The sequence below is a fragment of the Equus przewalskii genome, chromosome 4 (assembly GCF_037783145.1).
Source record: "Equus przewalskii isolate Varuska chromosome 4, EquPr2, whole genome shotgun sequence".
Classification (NCBI taxonomy): domain Eukaryota; kingdom Metazoa; phylum Chordata; class Mammalia; order Perissodactyla; family Equidae; genus Equus; species Equus przewalskii.
The window spans coordinates 56,906,785-56,924,792 of record NC_091834.1 but is presented as its reverse complement, the minus strand read 5'-3'; the positions used below and the strand labels follow the sequence as shown (position 1 = coordinate 56,924,792).

Genomic DNA, 18,008 nt, shown 5'->3' with positions numbered 1-18,008 from the left:
TGATGGTCAGAAAAATGCACACCCACCCAGATCTGCAGGTGATGTGGATTATGTCCTTTAAGAGAAGGCCAAGGAGCTGATTAATGTGGAAGGGTTTAGATATCTAGCTCCCTTTTGGTCCCTTGGCTCTGAAGTGAGCAAGAATGACATGTCATGCCAAGTTTAAATCCATCTTGCTTTGGGGACCAGAATTCCTGATGCGCTGGGGAATTTTTTATTTCCAGGGCGATTGCTTTTCAGATTCCACCTATTTTCCTTCTTATGTTTCAAAATTCAGCTCTTATTAAGTACAGCTGCATCATGAAAAAGAATAGCCACTCTTCCCCCTTGGCTGTTTCAACTCAACGATGAAGGAAATGAAGAGAAATCTGGGAAGAAAGTTCTCCATTCTCTGCCTTCAGAACTCTTGTAGAGGCAGAGCATGAACAGTTGAACGTAAATATCCCCTTGATAGATGGGGCCAGCCCGGTTGCGCAGACATTCACTTCACAGCCCAGGGTTCAGCAGCCCTGATCCGGGTGTGGACCTACACACTGCTTGTCAAGCCATGCTGTGGCAGGCGTCCCACATACAAAGTAGAGGAAGATGGGCAAGGATATTAGCTCAGGGCCAATCTTACTCAGCAAAAAGAAGAGGATTGGTGGTGGATGTTAGCTCAGGTCTAATCTTCCCCCCAAAAAATATTCTCTTGCTGTATCCTTTTAAAGAAATGGCTATTATCCAGCACATAACAGAGAGGCAATGTGTCAAGCAGTTGTCACCAGTCATCTGCTCACTGCTTCCGATTTCTTGCTGAACCCCAAAACTACATCCACACAGAAACTTTCTCCCCAGTGACTTCCCTGTTTTCTGCATTGAGACTTAGTTCCACTTATTTTTCTCTTACAGGGAAATGATTGGTCTCAGTTTTGTCTTTATTGGTTTATTTTCAAACTTCTGCTAAAAGCAGTACTTATTGTATTAGGTTGATGGTGCTACCCATCATTCTCTGTTTCTAAGTAATAACCCAGTTCCCATGCTGAGGTAAATCTCTCTATCTCGGACCTCAGAGTTGATCTAGTTCAGTCCGAGATGATTTTCTCATAAGAGCATTAAACTTTTTCATGGAGGCAATTAAGGCTCCCTGTCATTTTAGAGGCTTGGGCAATCACTTTTATCAGAAATATTGAATCAATTCCCCTTGAAGATCTCACCTTTTCAAAACATCAACTATATCTGACATTGATTTCTAGAAAATTCCCATTGACTCATGAGCTGGACCTAGACATCGATTTCAGAAGATGGACCTACATTTTCTAAGTAACAGGGTTTTGCTTTCTTCTTGTGATGTAATACGGCCCTGATATTCCTAATACAAATTTATGAACTTTGCACTGCTAAATTGATGCTATAAAAACAAAATAATTTTCAGACCAAAGGCCATGTATGTATGATTTTGACAGCCCTGTGCATCATAACGCAAGCAGCAATTTTTCTTAATATCAGCCACTGAAACAAAGTTATGTGTGAGTGATGTTGCTATTATATGGAACCACTGATGGCCAAGCCAAATGCAGTGCGATTTCTCTTCTGGAAATTGTTCACTATTTCAGCCTTGTATGCATTCAGGTACTAAAAAAAATCGTTTTGAACTTCAGCTTCAGGTTGCCCTGCCCCCGACTACATGTACCAAAACTTCCAAGGGAAACTAAACCATCCCAGAGCGAAGTCATATCTATTTTGGATCACCAGATCATATAAATGATCCACATGTTTATCTGACTCTTTATTTTCCTCCTCTTAATTAAAACTCTTGGAAGTTAGTTTACTGGCATTTTTAACCTACTGCACTTTTGCCTAAAGATGCGCTTTATAAAATTTCTACCAGTAGTACCACACCAATAACCAGGTGGCTTTCAGGGATGCTTGTTTATTTTGAATGCAATGTCTTGGCCATTTTTTATTTTTAACTTCACAGGGAGAAATTCAGCATTTGTACTTTTTGTTTGGGGCTCTAATCACTGGAACAAACTCGAGAAAAGAAAACAGAGCCCAGAGGAATGAGGAATAATTTACAGTTAAGCCCATGAAGATGAAAGGGAGAGAGCAAAGAGGGAATTCAGGACTTCGCAAGAGTTCAGCCTGACCTGCTCCCCAGTCTTGTTGACGTCCTGACGAAGCTGAATGTCGCTCTAACCCACTGCGGGCTCCGAGGGCGGGCCTCCATCTTTGCTTTCTGCTCCTCTAAGAAGTGCAGCAAGAGGACCTCTGGGAATTTGAAGTTATTTTTTCCTGCCTGGCTTTTTTCAAAACTGCTCCTTCCAGTCTCTTTTGTCTGTAATGATTTTTTAAAAAATTTTGCCAAGTTCTTATACATGATATTCAAAGGGCTCTGCTCACTTTTGACTTCATCGATTTGCACACTCATTTATTTCCTTCATTCTGTCAATGGACCGTTATTAAGCTCCAATCAGGACACGATGCTAGGGCTTTGGGGGAAGGGTAGGCACCCCAACAGGAGTTAGCAACATTCTTGCCTGCTGAGACATTAGAATTTAGAAGTGGAGGTGGGCTTTGGTCATGATACAACGTACAGTATGTTAGGTACAATGGAAGTTTATGAACAAAATTTTATGGAAATTCCAAGCTAAAAATCTCTCCTTGGTAAGAAGCTCTGAGAGGACTTACCCTTGGAATTTGTTTGGCCAGATGAACTCATTTTCAAGAAGCAGGAATTGGGCTCCTTGGGAGCAGGAAGTAGGCAGCGGGAAGAGGAGGGCACCGTCGTCAAGGAGAGGGGAACTTTCAGTCTTACAGGAAGCTTAGGGCTCAAGGAAGAGGGTTGGAGGAACAGGTGAGCACTGGTCACACAGCAAATGCTGCTCAGGAGTGGGACCTGTAATGGAGACTCTCTCTTATAAACGCTTTAGGAATTTCATTTAGAATCATAAACTTTTACAGCTGGAAAGATGTTGGAAATGTGGGCCAGGCCATACACTTTGCAGATAAGGAACCTGAGGTCCAGACAGGTTACATTACCTGTCTGGGATCACACAGCCAGAGACAGAGCCTAGACCAGAACTCTCCAGAGTCAGCTTTCTTTCTTTTTTTGCAGGGAAAGATTCACCCTGAGCTAACATCTGTTGCCAATTTTCCTCTTTTTTATTTTTCCTCCTCTCCAAAGCCCTGATACATGGTTGTATATACTAGTTATAAGTCCTTCTGGTTCTTCTGTGTTACCCACTGCCACAGCATGGCTACTGACAGATGGGTGGTGTGGTTCTGCAACCAGGAGACAAACCCTGGCCACTGAAGTGGTGAGAGCACTGAACTTTAACCATTAGGCCATCAGGGCTGGCTCCAGAGTCGACTTTTTTATTGCTTGCAAGCAATAGAACTGGGTAAGAAGGAGATAACAGCATGAGAAGGCAAGATTAGAAGACAAATAAAGCCACACAGCAATTTTACTCCAGATTCAGGCTTGTTTTCTCAGGAAAGTAGAAGAGCTATCACTAGGATGTGCACTTTTGGAGTGAATTAGAGCTAAGGGTGGCCCACAGGGCCTCCAGACTGGAAGAGAGAGGCTCACGCACAGAGAACCTCTCTAACATCTTACCCTAAAGTGCTCTGTCATCCTACACAGAGCTCTTGGCAGTCTTCCTTTTGACTTATGCTTATCTAGGAATGGACAACCAAGAAGAGAAGTTATTGAGGAAAGTCCATAATACATCAGAGAACATACAAGATAAACCAAGAGGAAAATATGACCTCAGAGTACATGGGGAAAAGAGACACCACTGCTCTTAGGTCTGGAAGATGTGAGCAAACACTCAGCTTCCGGTAACTCACCACCATAGTCACCGCAACCCAGTAACACACATTCAAATATGGAGTCTGTTTTGGCACAACTGATAGAAACAATTTTGTTATCCGAAGATTAGATGGTGAAGGAAAAGAAATGCCATTTAAATTGGATCCACCTACAACAGGAACCAAAACTTCAAGGTTTGATGGTGACCCCATCTTCACAACCAAACTAAATATTACAAAAAGTAAGTTTATTTTATTTACCAAATTTTATCTTACAATAGCAATGTGTAATTTTTAGAACAAAGAACTAATCAATTGTGACCTTTTTTTTTTGAGGGAGATGTAAGATTTTTCCACATGACACCTTGAGTTATATTCTATTTTTTCAGCATGACCGTTAAGAGGGTCATTTTTGCAGAAACATTTGGGAGTGTCAGTTCCCTCAAAGGTCTCTCTTAATCCTTTGGCATCCAGACAACTCTCTGTTGAAGCTACTATCCTGTTCTCTTCTACAATTATTAACTAAAAGGAAAAACTCTATAGATCCTCTTGTGTCAAAGCCCTCCCAAAGTTGCAGTTTTTGTCACCACTTTATAAAATCCTCTGTCTTTGCTTGAGTTATAGTTCTGTTTTGCAATTTATTTGCATTGTAGTTGCATCATTTGGACTTAGCTAGTTCAGGAGCAGTCCTCCACCCAATGTCACTTAGCAAGTTTATTTCAAGCATACAGAAGTTCCTTCTCCTCATCCTTATCCTTTTGGATTTTGGAACGGCTTAGGTCAATTTATGCTCTGAAACTAAAATGCTGGCTGAAAGTCTAATCATCCTCACAAAAAAATACCCATACACGTATACCCTCCACATTTTAAGGCTTTCATCTCTTTCATGTAATTGAATTTGGGAGGAAATGCATTGCCACTATGATCTCGTCAATTATGAAATCATGACTCCTATGACTTCTAAAATAACAATTTCAAGGTTAATTATAAAATCTATAATGTGATGCTATAATTTATATACTGACCCCTTTGGTAAAGACCATAATCAGTGTACCTGGAGGACATGGGCACATAGATGGCTGAGAAGTGGCTGGTAGGACTCACGGGCTCCATAAATTATACCCCCTTTGCCACTACAACAAATCCAGAGTGATAAATTCTACAGAGAGTGAGACTTTAGGTCAATGACTGCAGAGGGACATGATTGGATATCAGTGATGGTGGAAGATTCCGTGTCCAATTGTGACGGTCAATTTTGTGTGTCAACTTGACTGGGCCACAGGATGCCCATATATTTGGTCAAACATTATTCTGAATGTGTCTGTTACGATGCATCTGGATGAGACTAACATTTGAACTGGTAGACTGAGTAGAGTAGATTGCCCTCCCTAATGTGGGTGGGCCTCATCCAAACAATAGAAGGCCTGAATAGAACAAAAAGGCTAAATAGGAAGGAACGCCCTCCTTCCTGACTGTCTTGCGCTGGGACTTTGTTTTTTTTCCTTCCTTGAGGCACAAACCAAAACATTGGCTCTTCCTGGGCCTCAAGCTTACCAGCCTTCAGACTGGAACTTACAGCATCAGCCCTCCTGGTTCTCATGCCTTCAGACCCAGATTAGAACTACACTGTCAGCTCTCCTGGGTCTCCGGCTTGCAGACTGAAGTTCTTGGGATTCGTCATCCTCCATATATACATGAGGCAGTAGCCTCCGCCTCAAATGTTCCTGGTTCAAATCTCAGCTCTGCCATTTACCAGCTATGACTCATTTCACTTCCTTGTGTCTCACCTGTAAAATGAGGCTAATAATAAAACCTACCCCATAGGGTTTTTGTAAGGATTTAATAAATGGAAACATTTAAAACAGTACATGGTGTATACTAAGCAAATATTAGTTACACACTTTGATCTCAGGGATAGGTACAGCTGACAAATCTTGCATTTATGCCCTTGGATTTGGTGTCTCCTGGAGCCCAGTCTGTTTCACTGATGGGGTGTTGAGATCTAGCCCATGCTCTCTTGACATCTCATCCCTGCCCTTTGTGACCTTTCCCTTATTTCTCCATCTCTTAATTACTGTGAATCACAATCATTCCTGTGAATATTTACATCCTGGGGTGACATTGTCACTCTGACAAACAGAATTCATCTCAGAGATCTCATAACTCAGAATCTCAGAAAACATTAGAACTAGACTGCAGCTTAGAGAGAATTTACTAAAAACAGATTTAGAAATTTTTCTCTTTTATAAAGATAATTAAAAGTTATACATGCTCTTGGCAATAAAATTTGGAAAGCAGAAAAAAGATCATCTTCCCTGAGTTTGCATGGTAGATAAAGTCACTTCATTCTTTGAACTCCCACAGTAATTTTTTATAACCCTTTTTTATAGCACTCGATGGTTTGTGTTTCTCACCCATCTTCCCCGAGACTGAGACATTGGAGGAGAAGGCCACCCTTCTATGCCCCAGAGTATGCCCTGTGTCTGTCACCTTCGTTCATGAATGGATGTATGACTAAATTACTGACTATATTATATGAAGCAATGAATGGGTGAGTGAATGAATGAAGGAAGGAAGGAATAAGACTAATAAGGATTTTTCACCACACTCTTATCCGATGGGTGCCAGATCACTTGAGACTGGAATGAAAGTCCTAACGATAACTCAGGCTGTATTACATGTGTACACATTTTTATGACCTACATTGAAAATTAAGCACTTGATAATGACCTATTTCATTTTTATGAATGTGTAAATTAGGATAATAAAATCTGAAATTGAATTCACAGACCAGCCTCAATTCAGCCATCTCCAGTTTTCCTTGCTATGTCCTTTCTAGGGCACTCTGCTCGGAATTTTAGTTCAGTATATTCTAAAATTTCCTGGGTTATCTCTTCCCCTGTATTAACCTTTTCACTGAATCCAGTTGTTCCTTTTAGACATGACTGAATGATCCAAGGTTAGATGTGGTAAATAAAGAAGTAGATTCAGAAAGGTATGCCTTGAGGAGCCTTTGGTATTAGCACTTACAATTGTCCTTTTCTGTGGCTTTCTCAGAAATTTAATCATAATTAGCTCAAATATAAAGAGCTAATAAAGGACATTAAAAAATTACTTAGATCCTGGACCTGATCAAGCTTTTCGATTCATTAATAATTTGCAGGAAATACAGAGGACAGAGAAACATGGAAGGATAGCTAGCAAAACCACAACTGCAGGAAACTCTATGAGGCAAAGACTGGTCCTTCAAAAAATAAACTGAGAGAAAGCAAGGTGTGGAGAGAGAAGGGGGAGACGAGGGGGTAACCTATAGATTAAAAGAGACTTAAGAGACACATCAACCAAACCTAGGCTGTGGACTTTATTTGGATCTTGATTCAAGCACACAAATGATTAAAATAAAGTGACATTTATGAGATACCTGAACAATGTATGTTAAGAAATCATCGTCAATTTTAAAAGGTGAGATAATAGTATTGTGGTTGTATATTTTTAAAGTATTATTATCTTTGACAGGTATATACTGAAGTATTTATGAGTAAAATGATTTAATTTTTCAGATTCAAAATAATGTAGGATGGACTTCCACTTCCAGCCAAGATGGAGTAACAGAGGCCAGATTTACCTCCCTGCCTGAAACCTCCTCTCCTCTGAAAAATACAAAATATATGAAGCAATGGTTTTTAAAGCAGTAGACATGAGGCAACAAAGGACAGTCTTCCCTGTGAGACGGAGAAAAAAGGAGGTGAGTCTTATCATTGCCACTGCATCCTGCATTGAGAAAGCTTCTAGATGATGGCACAGGAAAGATATACCCCAAGAAGAGTCCAAGGACTCCTTGAGTTGAGGAGACAGAGCTGAGAATCCAGGGAGAGCATTGTTGGCAGGACAGAGAAATGCAAATGAGAAAGCCACACAGAGAAAGAATCCCAGAGCTATGCAGAGTCATCCTTGAGCATTCAACAGGGTATAGGTCTGTACACACATGTGAGGAAAGTATCTGAGGCTGGGGATAGAACTATTCAAAAAAGAAAGAGGGAACAGTGCCAGGCCTCACACAAGCCTGGGAATAGTGCCTGCTCCCACCAAACAGGCTAGAGACCTGTCATTCGAGGGCCATTGGGTTGAGTGTTGAGGAAGGTCTTGCCTCAGTAGTGGTGGATAATTAGACCTAGATTGAGCATTGCTCTGAACTTGCTTAACAAATCATAAAAGCAAGACCCAAAATGATCAAGCTCTTTCCAAGTAACTTACCTGCATCCCAGAACTATGCTCAAGAACATTTATAAGAATACAACAATATCCTCCACCTGACAAGGTAAAATGTATAATGTCTGGCATTGAATCAAAAATTACCAGGAATGCAAGGAAGCGGAGAAATACTACCTATAATGAAGAGGATAATCAATCAACAGAAACTAACAGGGAATTAACAGATTTTAGAAATAGTAGACAAGGATATCAAAAGCTATGACTGTATTTCAGGTGTTCCAATGCAGTGGTTGGAGTGGCTATAGCAATATCAGAAAAAATAGAGTATAAGACAAAAAGATTGCTAGAAACAAAGAGGGACGTTTTATAATGATAAAAGGGTCAATTCATCAGGAAGATAAAACAATTTTTATATAGGTGCACCTAACACCAAAGCCCAAAAATACAAGAAGCCTGACAGAATTGAAGATGTAGTTGGCAATTCAACAATAATAGTTGAAGACATCAATACCCCATCTCAGTAATGGATAGAGCAACGAGACAGAAAATCAGTATGTAGATAAAAGATTAGGACATTATCACCCGACTTGACCTAATATCTGTAGAACACTCCACCCAACAACAGCAGAATATGATTTCTTTTTAAGTGCCCACAGAACATTTACCAAGATAGTCTGTAATCTGAGCCATAAAACAAGTATTAGTCACAACTAGAAGAACCCACAACTAAAACATACAACCCTGTACTGGGGGGATTGGGGGGAAAAAAGTAGGGGAAAAAAAGAAGATTGGCAACAGTTGTTAGCTCAGGTGCCAATCTTAAAAAACAAACAAACAAAAACAAGTATTAATAAATTTAAAAGAATTCTAGTTATAAATTACATTATAATACTTATTATTATACTATAATAAATCACATTAGAAATCAATAACAGAAAAGTATCAGAAAAATCTCCAAATATTTGTAAATCAAATAACACACTTCTAAGTTACCAGGAGTCACAAAATAAATCAAAAGAGGATTTACAAAGTTTTCTCAATTGAATGAAAATGAGAACACAACATATCAGAATTTGAGGGGAGCAGCTAAAGCAGCATTTACGGGAAAATGTGTAACAATATAGAGCTATACTAGAAAAGAAGAAAAGTCTCAAATCAGTTACCTCGGCTTCTACTTTAAGAAACCAGAAAAACAAGAGCAAATTTAATCAAAGTAATCAGAACAAGGAAAATGATTAAGACCAAAGTGGAAATTAATTCAATGGAACATAGAAAAACAGTAGAGAAAATCAATGAAACAAAAAACTGTTTCTTTGAGAAGATCAATAAAGCTGATAAAATTCTAGCTAGACTGATCATGACACAGAGACAAAAACATAACTTAGTATCAGGAATGAGGAAGGTGACAATGTTATAGATTCTACAGATATTAAAATGATTACAAAGAAATATAATGAACAACATTACACACATAAACTCGACAGGTTGGCCAAAATGGACAAATTTTTGAAAGACATAAACTAAAGCCCACTCAAGAAGAAACAGATAGGGGCTGGCCCCGTGGCCGAGTGGTTAAGTTCGCGCACTCCGCTGCCGGCGGCCCAGTGTTTCGTTGGTTCGAATCCTGGGCGCGGACATGGCACTGCTCATCAGACCACGCTGAGGCAGCGTCCCACATGCCACAACTAGAAGAACCCACAGCGAAGAATATACAACTATGTACCAGGGGGCTTTGGGGAGAAAAAGGAAATAATAAAAATCTTTAAAAAAAAAAAAAAAGAAGAAACAGATAAACTGAATAATTCATATCTATTAAAGAAATTAAACGTATAGTTAAAATACTTTCTACAAGGAAAACTCCAGGCCCAGATGACTTCACTGGCGAATTCCACCAAACATTCAAGAGAGAAATAATACTAATTCTATACAAACTCTTCTGGTAAATTCAAGATGATGGAATATTTCTCAACTTATTCTGTGAGGTCAGGGTTACACTGGTACCAGAATTAGACAATGATATTATGAGAAAAAATATCCATAGAAAATAGGGATCCTTACAAAGTTATTGAGATCCACTGAGACAACCAACCCTCAAATCCTCTCTATTCTACCTTCTAATTATCAACTATCTAAGTTATTTCTTCCCATCCCCATGAAATTTCAGGCCCCCTCCTGTTTATCTGATTGATAACCCAAACCTCCTTACTATCTGCCCTTCTGCCTTCAATCCCCCAAATCCAGTCTCCATACTAGGCGTGGAGGGAAATTCTTAAAATGTAAATATTGGCCTCAAGGCCCTCCTTTCCCCCAGATTTGAGTCTAAACTCCTTAACAAGACTTTTAAGACCCTTCATGATCTGGCCTACTGGTCCCCAGGTTCATCTCTTGTCTCTCCTCTTCCTCACGCTTCTCTCCATGTTCCAGCCACACTGACCTGCTTGCTCTTCCCCAGCACTGAAGTCATGTGCTCGCTCTTTCCTCTGGGCTCTGATATCCACAGTTTCCCCTTCTTGGAATACTTTCTCTACCCTACCGATCCTCATCTCATCTTCTTGTAATGAACTACATATATTATTTTAAGATAAATATCAATTCTTCCATGAAACCTTTCCTGCCTCAGCCCATCCACTCACTCTGGGTCAGGTGCCTTCCTAACGCTCCCATAGATCATTTCGTTACCACTGCTGCAGCATTTATTATAATCTGTTACAATTGTCTGCTTATTTTCTCACTAGGTTCTTGCCTCTTTGAGGGCAAAGACCATGCATTGCTCACTGTGGTCCTCCCAATGTCCAGGACACTGTGAGACAGAAAGGATACTCAACAAATATTTGTTAAATGGATAATAAGTTCCATTTACTAAATGCTTACAATTTTCCAGGCGCTGTGTTAGGGACTTTATGAGTATTATCTTTTTCTCATCACATCCATCCAGGAGGTACTGTTCTAATATCCCCTTTACAGAGGAGGAAACTGAGGTACAGAAAATGATGTAACTCATCTGACACCACACAGATATATTGTAGAGTCAGAATTCAAACTCAAGTCAATGGTCTCTTGGGTCTATACTTCTAAGCACAATAGTTTACAATTGAATGAATGAATGAGTAAATAAATGAATGAATGATTTCAACTGCTGCTTACTGAGTACCTGCCATATGTCAGGGCCTATTCTAGGTGCTGAGGATTCCATAGTGAATAAAATAGACCAAAATCCATGCCTTCAAAGAGCTTATATCCTAGAGGGGAAGACAGTCAATAAACAAAATACATAAATAATTTGATGTATTATGGAGCAAACAAAGGCAAGAAAGAGAGATTGGTGGTCACCCAATGTTAAATTGGGTGGTCAGAGGAGGCATCACTGAAAAAATGACATTGAAGCAATGACCTGAAGGTGAATAAAGGAAGAAAGCTTTTCTAACATTTCACAATGCTTTGCAGGCAAAGACTTCAGACAAATAATAAATAGATTCTTAGTGTGTGGATCATAATTATACTAAAAAACAATTTGTCTCATATTTTTAATTGTTAAACTTGGCAACCCTGCACTCATGGCAAAACTCATGTCTAGGTTAGACCAGGAAAAACTATTTCTCATCGCTCATTGTGGGTCTACAGGATCTGCGTTTTCCTGAAAATTCTGAAAGATGAGAGTGCAGGGCACTGGAGTATTAGCATGCAGCCTGAGCAGAGTTCTCCTTGGCAGAGTGCTCAGCTCCACATAGATGTCTCCCATAAGCGGAAAATATCATTTTGTGGATCTTGACAGATGGGTCTTGCCCATGAGGGAGGACATTTAGGACGATTCATACCAACTGGCATATCAACAGACTTTGAAAGAGAGCTATTAAAAATGGAATTGTGTTAGCTCTGATTTATGCTGAACAAAATAAGCACAACAAGAAACCCATTAGAAGGAAGACGGAAGACATTTAACATTTGAGGACTTTGAAAGGCAGAAGAAGAGCGCATAATTGATTCTTATTTTGCCAGGTTGTAAAATTCTGCTTTTCAAGAAGGAGCTAATCGTATAATAATTTTTCATTGAACCTAAAATGTTATCTAAACTTAGGCAGAGCTGGACATGCGTATGAGTGGGCTTCCTCTTATGCTCTAAACTATACAACCACATGGCAAACTCTAAATTGAGAGCAGTTATAACAAGTACATCCCCTGACAATAAGTCTTTCGATTGCCTTCCCTCAACTCTAGTCTCCATAGGCTCTTACGTCCTTCATGTGACAAGCTTAAATATCATTTCCTCAGTGAGTAGTCCAGCACCTCCAGGACTCCATTAAATCTCAGTGTTTTCATAACTCATAACACTTACCACACTGGGAAGTTAGTTATACTATCTCCATCTTCCCCACTGGACTGGGGCTATCTATGTATTCACCTTCTCTATTACTATCTTTCCAGGACCCAGCATGGTTTGGGCACATAGATGGTGCTCAACAAACATGAATTGAATTGATTACAAAGGGGTTGGCAGCCTCACCAAGCTGAACTGATTATGGAGTCTTGTCTAATTTTAAATGAATAAGACTCATAGCAAAGTCAAGAAGAGTGGTAAATTGCAACTGTTTAAATAGTGAGTTTGTATAGCATTGCTTTTACAAGGGAAAAAATTATAAATGCTATTCATTGGAAAAAAGGTGAAGTCTCAGGAACCAGCGGTTTATCTCCTAAGATCAAAGGAATAAAGAGGGCTAACATATACATGGTGTGCTGGTCTATTCTATCTTAGATGGTAAGCTGAGTATGTATTATAGGATAACAAGAAAATTGTGGTCAATAGATCAATGTACAAGTTGATTCCACATCCATGAGCATCCCCTTGTTTTGGTAAGCACTTGATAGTTTCTCATGTCTCTTCCACTATCATTCCATCTAGTGCTCTATGTCCCTATGAAGCTAACCCAGCCCAAGAGTTAGTATGTCCAGAGGGATAATCATATACTTAGAACCAACCCAGGGTCTCTCAATCTTAGCACTATTGATATTTGGACAGGATAATTCTTTTTTCTTGGAGGGGGGACTATCTAGTGCATTGTAGGAGTTTGGTAGGGTACCTGGACTCTTTCCACTAGATGCCAGTAGCACCCCCTCCCCGAGGTGTGACAACTTAAAATGTCTCTACACATTGTCAAATGTCCGCTGGGAGCAAACTTGACCTGAGTTGAGAATCAATGAGCTGATCTTTATTGAGTGCATAAAACATTCCACCACTCCACTAAGTGCTCACAGGAGCTTTCATTTAATCCTTAAAAAAATTACCATGAGATAGGAATTAGTAAACCCATTCTATAGATGGGGGAAAGTTTAAAGATTGCTAAAGGTCACACAGCTGAGAAGTAGTGAAACTTAAGCTTGTCATCACGTCTCAAGTGGTGGTGTCATCACCACGCAAGTGGTTTGTGGACAGAAAGCAATGAAATGGGATTTAGCGAAGGAGAGCAAAGTAGATACTGGGTGTGAGCTAATGTGAAGGCTTTGTAACTGTGTTCCAGCAAAGGCCAGCTGGGGACAGCTAGGAATTCCTCCTAGGACTTCATCAAGGAGGTAACCCTTGGGCAATCAGAGCTAGTCTATCTTCATTTTCTGTTTGTGAGCTTGCCAGCTGTCAGCAGGCTACGTGCTTAAATAAACAAGAAAGATATGAACAGGATGATGAAAGCCAAGATTAAATGATTGTTGTTATTATTTGTTCTCTAATATTTAGAAATACCGAACCCACACAAGGTTAGTCTATTGCCTGTGTGTCAGATTTCAAGCTGGGGTGCCAGACTTAAAATCTGATGCCAAATTTTTGATCCCAAAGATCCCTGGCCCACCCCTGCCCTCTCTGTCTGGGAGAGCCAGAGGAAGAACTCAAGCAAGGCTGAGCCTGAAGGCCCTGCGTGTGGTCAAGCTGCTTTATGAGCTGTCCCCATCCTGTCTCAGGAGGAGAAAAGCAATCCCAGCGACACTGGAGGGGACTCCTGAGATTCCCTGGGAGGCCAGGGAGGAGGAACGAGACACCTCCAGACTTGGCTAATGGAAGATACTTCAACTACCAGGACAGTGAGTCTCTCAGCAGGGTGGTTGGTAAATAGCCTTCCCTGTGGCATGCGACCCTGGCTGGAGAGGCTGCTCCAAGATGAAGATGAGAGATGGAGAAGATGAGAGCTTTCCTGAAGAATATCCCCAGGCCGAGTTCCTGGCTCTACCTCTCCATCCGAAGCCAGGGTTCCAAACCTGTGAGCACTACTAGGTCTATAACTCAGGAGAAACTCTTCCACGTGTACACCAGGAGGCATGTGCAGGAATGTCCATAGCAGCACAGCTGACAGTAGCAAAACTTGGATACAAGCCCAGATGCCTATCAGTGGGAGAGAGGATGACCAGCCTGTGGGATATTCATGCAAGGGAACATCTTATAGCATTCAAAATGAATGAAGTAGCCTTTCACAAAACTCTAGATAAGATGGAGTACAGGAATCAGGTTTACTCTCCTGCCTAAAACAAAAAACACGCACACATACACATGCACACAAAACAACAACAACAAAACAGACAAAATATACAAAACCAACAGTTTTCAAGACACTGAAAATCAGGCAATGAAGGACAATGATTTCTGAGGGACAAAAAACAAATGAAATGAGCCCTACAGTTACCTGCAGCTCACTGAGGAGAATTTCCAGGGATGCACAGGAAGGGTGTATCCAGTAAGGCCCAGCAGACTCCCTGATTTTTGCCCATAAGAACATAAATTGTGTCCTATGGAGACGCAGTTGATACTGCCTGTAAACACTGATCAGTTTAGCATCTATTTGCGAATTCATTTCAGCATTCTTTATCTGCCTATATATGCGTGTCCTTCAAATTCTTCTTTGAATAGTTTGTTACATCTTGCTGGTCCCTTCATTAACTAATGAGTTAAGTAAAATCTTTGACCCATGGTCATTTTATATTTATGTTAATTAATCAAGATGTCCTTCAAAAGATAAATGGATAAACAAACTACAGTATATCCAGACAACGGAATATTATTCAGTGATAAGAAGAAATGAGCTATCAAGCCATGAAAAGAGTAGAGGAAACGTAAATGAATATTTCTAAGTGAAAGAAGCCAATCTGAAAAGCTATATACAGTATGATTCAACTTTATGATATTGTGCAAAAAGCAAAACTATGGAGACAATAAAAGGCTCAGAGATTACCAGGAGTTAGAGGGAAGAAAGGATGAATGGGTGGAGCAGAGGATTTTTAGAACGGTCAAAAAATTCTATAGGAGACTATAATGGTGGATGCATATCATCATAGCTTCGTCAAAACCCGCAGAACGTACATCACCAAGAATAAACTATGGACTTTGGGTGAGCATGACGTGTCAATGTAGGTTCATCTACTGTAACAAATGTACCATTCTGCCCTGGGATGTTGATACCAGGGGAGGCTGTGCATACGTGGGGGCAGGAGGTATATGGGAAATCTCTGTATTGTCTCAATTTTATTGCTAACCTAAAACTGCTCTAAAAAATAAAAATAAACAAACAAAGATATATACATATGTGTAAATACACACACGCATAAGAATTGACCACACCAATAAGAAATTTTAAGCACAAAATGTTTTAGAAACAAGTGCTTGTTTTGTTAAATTAAGGAACTGGAATTCAAATGATTATGGAAATATAATGTCGTTTATAAAATTAAAATCTGATCTTTAGGGAAAAGCCCTGCATATTTTTATTCAAAGAGTTATTGGATGTAGAGAAACAACAGACTAGACAATATGATAATGTGACAGCTTGTATTGTAGAATGCCATTCTTGATCAAAGTAGTTTTTAATTGCCAGTAATAGAAGTTATTTTGATATGCAAAATATATATAAATAAATATTTTAAATAAATATATATTATATTATATATAAATATATAATATATATAAAATATGTATATAAATATGTATTTATACTATAAAATATAAATAAATATATAACAAGACAAAATATAAAACACTTAGAATTAAAATAAATGAAAGCACTATATATCAGTTTTTGTGGGAATCAGGTAAAGTGATACTTAGAGGGAAAATTATAAATTTGAATACATTTATCATAACCAAAAAAAATGAAAATAAACAAGCTAATTGTTTAACTAAAGAAAGCTGGAGAACAAGCAATTGAGTAAATGTAAGGAAGGAAATAAAGATAATGGTGGAAAGCAATGAAATTAGAGAACTGAAAAAATGTGAATGATTATAAAACTAAATGTTGACCCTTTGAAAAGACTAATATGCTTACAAAAACTTACAGTAAAATTGATCACGAGAAAGGGGAAAAGCTCAAATAAATAAACATGAAATACAAGAGACATCAAATAAAGCAGAGATTTAAAAAATCTTACAAGCAAATTATTATGAACAACTATACTCCAAAAAATTTTAAAACCTGGATACAAATGCAAATTTTCAAAAAAAATATAAAATGCTAAAGTTGACCCTAAAGAGACGGAAAAGTTGAACAAACTGATAACATTTAAAAAGACTAAAATAATAATTATTTCTCTCCTCCCACAACCTCCCCAAAGCATTTTTATTGATGAGGTTTACCAAACTTTCAAGGAATAGATAAGACGAGACGTTCTAGAGAAAAGAAAAGGAAAAACTGTGTCCAGTGAATTTTTTCAAGGTTAGTATAATCTTGATACTAAAATAGATATGGACGGCACTGGAAGAGTTGGGAAAGAGCTTCCTAAATAAGACACAAAAAGTATACGATATAAAGGGAAATTATTTATTCCTTTTTAATTCTTTTATAGAGGTTAGTATATGTCATGTAGTTTTCTATGTGCTTCACAGTTATTCATTCAATTGGCATAGCAACCCCATAAACTAGGTACTTTTATTCTACCATTTAATAGAGAAGGAAACTAAAATAGTATTCCCAATATTATACAGCTGGTAAATGACATTTTGATAACCTAAAAATGAAGATTTCTACTTTAAGGAAGAGAATCATAGATAAAACTTACAAGTTGGTTGAGGATATTAGCAATATATAAAACTCACAAATGATTTATATCCAGAAAAAAAAAAGAACTCCTAAAAATCAAAAAGAAAAATACCCAGGTATTTTTTGTAGTTAACACGGCTGCAAAACAAATTACCCACAAATTTAGTGGTTTCAAAATAACGCATTCGTTTTGTTCATGGATTTGCAATTTGGGCAGGGCTCAGAGGGGACAGCTCATGGCTGCTCTAGTCCCTTTTAACTGCAGCATCTTGAAGGTTGGGAACAGGAACCATTTAAAGGAGGGTAAACTACAGCCTTGGAGGCCAAATTCTGCCCGTTTTGGTGCGGCCTGCTATCGAGCTCTTGACGGAAGTATTTGCTGAGCCCTGTCCTAAAGGTTCACTCATCACACATGTTGCACTCAGTGAGGGCAAGCCCCTGAATTCTTAGCTGGAGATGCAGGCAGGAACATCTAACACTGTTTTGTCATGTGGACTGGCCTTCCTCACAGTATAGTGGTTGGGTTTCAAGGGCAAGGAGACAGAGAGAGAAAGAGGAAAAGAAAGAGAAAGAGAGAGAGGGAACTAGGGAGAAGCCGTATCGTTTTTTATGATGTAGCTTCAAAAGTCAGGCAGTGACTTCCACCACATTCTATTCATTGAGGCAGTTACAAAGTCCTACTTAGATTCAAGGAAGAAGAAGTAGACTCCACATCTTTTTTTTTTTGAGGAAGATTAGCCCTGAGCTAACATCTGCTGCCAATCCTCTCTTTTTACTGAGGAAGACTGGTCCTGAGCTAACATCCGTGCCCATCTTCCTCCACTTTCTATGTGGGACACCTGCCACAGCATGGCTTGCCAAGCGGTGCCATGTCCGTACCCGGGATCCAAACCAGCGAACCCCAGGCCACCGAAGCAGAACGTGCAAACTTAACCGCTGCGCCACGGAGCCAGCCCTAGACTCCACATCTTGATGGGAAATGACAAAGTTCTGGAAATGAAT

The 18,008-nt window shown here is 39.2% G+C and overlaps 1 long non-coding RNA gene across 5 annotated transcripts in view; it reads left to right on the top strand.

Moving 5' to 3' along the window:
- The window catches only part of LOC139083039 (uncharacterized), a 152,321-nt gene that overhangs the window by 111,695 nt on the left and 22,618 nt on the right, over nucleotides 1-18,008 (top strand). For all 5 annotated transcript variants that reach the window (XR_011539528.1, XR_011539531.1, XR_011539527.1 and 2 more), the window contains 2 exons: nucleotides 1,958-4,031; nucleotides 7,350-7,534. This is a non-coding gene — a long non-coding RNA (uncharacterized lncRNA). The remainder of the gene's footprint in view (nucleotides 1-1,957; nucleotides 4,032-7,349; nucleotides 7,535-18,008) is intronic.